Raw genomic sequence first — 5796 nt, 5'->3', positions numbered from 1 at the left:
AATCAGAAATATTTTCGAAATCGATGGAAATCATAGAAATATTTTCGAAATCAATGGAAATCATAGAAATATTTTCGAAATCAATGGAAATCATAGAAATATTTTCGAAATCAATGAAAATCACGGTTAAATTGTGAGAAATCAATGAAAATCATATAAATATTTTCGAAATCAATGGAAACCTTTTAAATCAGAAATATTTTCGAAATCAATGGAAATCATAGAAATATTTTCGAAATCAATGAAAATCACGGTTAAATTGTGAGAAATAAATGAAAATCATATAAATATTTTCGAAGTCAATGGAAACCTTTTAAATCAGAAATATTTTCGAAATCAATGGAAATCATAGAAATATTTTCGAAATCAATGGAAATCATAGAAATATTTTCGAAATCAATGGAAATCATAGAAATATTTTCGAAATCAATGGAAATCATAGAAATATTTTCGAAATCAATGAAAATCACGGTTAAATTGTGAGAAATCAATGAAAATCATATAAATATTTTCGAAATCAATGGAAATCATAGAAATATTTTCGAAATCAATGAAAATCACGGTTAAATTGTGAGAAATAAATGAAAATCATATAAATATTTTCGAAGTCAATGGAAACCTTTTAAATCAGAAATATTTTCGAAATCAATGGAAATCATAGAAATATTTTCGAAATCAATGGAAATCATAGAAATATTTTCGAAATCAATGGAAATCATAGAAATATTTTCGAAATCAATGGAAATCATAGAAATATTTTCGAAATCAATGAAAATCACGGTTAAATTGTGAGAAATCAATGAAAATCATATAAATATTTTCGAAATCAATGGAAACCTTTTAAATCAGAAATATTTTCGAAATCAATGGAAATCATAGAAATATTTTCGAAATCAATGAAAATCACGGTTAAATTGTGAGAAATAAATGAAAATCATATAAATATTTTCGAAGTCAATGGAAACCTTTTAAATCAGAAATATTTTCGAAATCAATGGAAATCATAGAAATATTTTCGAAATCAATGGAAATCATAGAAATATTTTCGAAATCAATGAAAATCACGGTTACATTGTGAGAAATCAATGAAAATCATATAAATATTTTCGAAATCAATGGAAACCTTTTAAATCAGAAATATTTTCGAAATCAATGGAAATCATAGAAATATTTTCGAAATCAATGAAAATCACGGTTAAATTGTGAGAAATAAATGAAAATCATATAAATATTTTCGAAGTCAATGGAAACCTTTTAAATCAGAAATATTTTCGAAATCGATGGAAATCATAGAAATATTTTCGAAATTAATGGAAATCATAGAAATATTTTCGAAATCAATGAAAATCACGGTTAAATTGTGAGAAATAAATGAAAATCATATAAATATTTTCGAAGTCAATGGAAACCTTTTAAATCCGAAATATTTTCGAAATCAATGGAAATCATAGAAATATTTTCGAAATCAATGGAAATCATAGAAATATTTTCGAAATCAATGGAAATCATAGAAATATTTTCGAAATCAATGAAAATCACGGTTAAATTGTGAGAAATAAATGAAAATCATATAAATATTTTCGAAGTCAATGGAAACCTTTTAAATCAGAAATATTTTCGAAATCAATGGAAATCATAGAAATATTTTCGAAATCAATGGAAATCATAGAAATATTTTCGAAATCAATGGAAATCATAGAAATATTTTCGAAACCAATGGAAATCATAGAAATATTTTCGAAACCAATGGAAATCACGGTTAAATTGTGAGAAATCAATGAAAATCATGAATATTTTCGAAATCAATGGAAATCACGGATAAATTGTGAGAAATCAAAGAAATAACGTAAAACATAATTGAAATCAATGAAAAATCACAGAAACATTATGATAAATCAATGAAAATGATGGAAAACTTGTGACAAATCAATGAAAATGATGGAAAACGTGTGACAAATCAATGAAATTCATGTAAATATTTTCGAAATCAATGTTTATCACAGAAGAATAGTGAAATATAAATGAAATTAACTATTCGTTAACTAACCCTTTGATATTAAACCAATATTTTCTATATAATAGCTAAGTGAGTCCCCAGACGTGATGCGAACGGGCCACGGGGGGGGGGGTCTTACTGGCGCAGTCTATTTAAAACCGTTGCAGCCCAACGACGAAATTTCTTGACCCCAAAACCTTCGTGATTTTTGTTTACTCCGCTGCCGCTTTCAGATGTTTATCGCTCCTATTTCTCTCCTTCGAAAAGCGCTCTCGCCTTTTTCACTCGCGGCCATAATCTTCGGCATCAGGGGATCTTTTCTACGCGTGTATTTCGCGTGAGCCAGCCACCGTCGTCGCTGTGTGCCCGGTTTCAAATTTATGGTTCCCAAGTCGCCTCCTCCTTTTCAGGGCCGAAACCTATTTTGCCTCTGCTAGAAATCGTCTATTTTCTCGCCAGTAATTCCCAGGACGGTTGGTCCCATCATTAAGGCTGTTTTCAACAAGACCAAATATTAGACGAAATTATTCACTTATTCTCGACGTGTACCGGGTTGTTTTCAAATTATTATCTTTCCTATTTGACTCTATTTACATTATTCCGTAAATTATTGTTAGGAATTGGTGTATAGCTTTTTGCTCTTATTCGAAACTAAAGTTCTGGAAACTTTTTACTTATTTAGAAATAAAAGTGGACACTTTTTGGTTATTTCGAAATAAAAGTGGACACTTTTTGCTTGTTTTCGAAATAAAATTGGACAGTTTTTGCTTGTTTTCGAAATAAAATTGGACACTTTTTGCTTGTTTTCGAAATAAAAGTGGTCACTTTTTTCTTGTTTTCGAAATGAAAGTGGACACTTTCTGATTGTCTTTTAAATGAAGTGGACGCTTTTTGGTTGTTATTGAACTACAAGTGCATACTTTTTGGTTGTTATTGAACTACAAGTGCATACTTTTTGGTTGTTATTGAACCACAAGTGCATACTTTTTGGTTGTTATTGAACTACAAGTGCATACTTTTTGCTTGTTTTTAAACTACAAATTATAGTTTTTTGCTTGGTTTTGAACTATAAGTGTATACTTTTTGCTTGGTTTTGAACTATAAGTGTATACTTTTTGCTTGGTTTTGAACTATAAGTGTATACTTTTTGCTTGGTTTTGAACTATAAGTGTATACTTTTTGCTTGGTTTTGAACTATAAGTGTATACTTTTTGCTTGGTTTTGAACTACAAGTCTACACTTTTTGCTCGTACCGGAACTACAATTCTACGAAGAAGTGGGAGCAGATGTTGTAAAAAGGTCTCAATTGTAGTTTATTTAATAAATCATTTGTTGCTTCAAATTGGGTTGACTAAAGCTAGAAAGTAGAGTTGTTAATTTTCCGTAAAAATAAAAAATTGAAACATAAATTACTTTATAAGGTTTTTTAACTTTTTATCGATATAAAATGTCTAATAACAGTAAACATACTACAATACATTAATAGTGTTACATTTTTAATCAGTTTAAACTAGTCTAGAGGTTTAGTTTTACTTTTAGATTCGAAAAATGAGGTGAAAATGCCTCTTTATTTAAATTTGAAAACAATATATTAGACTAATAATGGAATGAAAACTTTTTTTTATTTTTTTCGGAAAAATACGGAAAATTTTCCGACTTACAACAGTACTAGAAAGTAAAAATTTAACGAATTACTCGTCAGATAATTTAACGTCTTCTAAAAGCTCTTTAAGCTACATGACACTCCTCTGGAAATTTAAACATTTTCATTTATTAGTTTCAGAGTGGTTGATTTTTTAGTCTCTTCTAAATAAATTTACTTGTAATAAATCACTTTTTTTATTTTACTGACCTTGGAATATTTTTTTGCCTCTTGACAAATTAATTCACTCTTCTACATACAGACGTCGTACGAACACTGTCATTCGGTACTAACGGTGAAAATGATCCGGTAAACGTTAGAAGTGGGTTGACCGCTTAATTAACCTTAATTTCCTCCGAAAACGGATATGATCAGGGGGCGGAATGGGGTAAAAAATCGTTGGAGAATGTAAATGTAATTGCTACGGCATTCGACTGATCAATTCGCTACTTTACCTAGTTTGGTCCAATTTTACTGGAAACTGTAGCTTAGATTCTAAGTAAGGTAAAACGATCAAATTATCGCGGGTAGATTCTGGCAGTGAGAAAGTTAGTTTTGTTATTTCAATTAAATTGTGACCCGAGGCAAAAGGTTCCCGAGCTGAGGTCTCTTCTCGATCGGACGCTTATTAATCGACGCAAAATGCACGAAATAAAGTTTCCGAAGTTAACGGTGCGTAAATTGTGGCCTTCGAAATAGGCGAGCGGTAACGGCAGAGGTGTGTCGTTTTCCTTCCAGTTTCAACCCGACGAAACGAATTAACGAATAGTTTAATCATAAGTAAAGTAATAAGTCATTAGTACGTAAGTATGACACTTTAATCTTCTCATCGACGCTAATTTATTTTATTGAACAGGGCTGCCACGCTAACTGGAAAAGCCAGGGATTTGAAAATGGATCTTTAAGTCGGGGAATTTTAAGAACAAGTCTCAAAGTAAGGGAATTTTAAGAACACGTCTCAAAGTAAGGGAATTTTAAGAACAAGTCTCAAAGTAAGGGAATTTTAAGAACAAGTCTCAAAGTAAGGGAATTTTAAGAACAAGTCTCAAAGTAAGGGAATTTTAAGAACAAGTCTCAAAGTAAGGGAATTTTAAGAACAAGTCTCAAAGTAAGGGAATTTTAAGAACAAGTCTCAAAGTAAGGGAATTTTAAGAACAAGTCTCAAAGTAAGGGAATTTTAAGAACAAGTCTCAAAGTAAGGGAATTTTAAGAACAAGTCTCAAAGTAAGGGAATTTTAAGAACAAGTCTCAAAGTAAGGGAATTTTAAGAACAAGTCTCAAAGTAAGGGAATTTTAAGAACAAGTCTCAAAGTAAGGGAATTTTAAGAACAAGTCTCAAAGTAAGGGAATTTTAAGAACAAGTCTCAAAGTAAGGGAATTTTAAGAACAAGTCTCAAAGTAAGGGAATTTTAAGAACAAGTCTCAAAGTAAGGGAATTTTAAGAACAAGTCTCAAAGTAAGGGAATTTTAAGAACAAGTCTCAAAGTAAGGGAATTTTAAGAACAAGTCTCAAAGTAAGGGAATTTTAAGAACAAGTCTCAAAGTAAGGGAATTTTAAGAACAAGTCTCAAAGTAAGGGAATTTTAAAACAAGTCTCAAAGTAAGGGAATTTTAAGAACAAGTCTCAAAGTAAGGGAATTTTGAAATAGGTCTAAAAGTAGAAAAGTCAAGGAATTTAGTTTTCTTTCTGTTTTTTGTAGTTGGTATAAAAAATTTTATTATGTAACTTTTTCGGTATAAAATACTGAAAATGGTATCCATGCTATTTCTAAACCGTTTTTACGGATGACCTGATAACCATTTCTCTTGTGAATAATTCGGCGAATCTAGGAACAACCAGGGAATTTGAAAATGTGCACTTACAAAAGTCGCAACACATTCGAGGCCAAAAAAAAATGTAATTACTACCAGCGATATATGCCCCTCTTGGGGTAGATGGTCTGTGGTGTTCGAAAAAGCGCAAAGGCTTATTTGATATTATTATAATATTTATTTGCATGGATATTAAAAGGACAATACAAACAATTATAAAATAAAATTAAACTAAACTAACAATGAAATTTTTTAAAGAAGCCAGTTATAAAATAAAAATTTCGACACCAACGAACGAAGCTGAAGAAATTGAAAATTGAAACGTTTATTTTTGGCAAAATAATAG

Source organism: Leiobunum rupestre, chromosome 7, assembly GCF_980474605.1.
Source record: "Leiobunum rupestre chromosome 7, qqLeiRupe1.1.hap1, whole genome shotgun sequence".
Lineage (NCBI taxonomy): Eukaryota > Metazoa > Arthropoda > Arachnida > Opiliones > Sclerosomatidae > Leiobunum > Leiobunum rupestre.
This window is presented reverse-complemented; position numbering follows the sequence as displayed.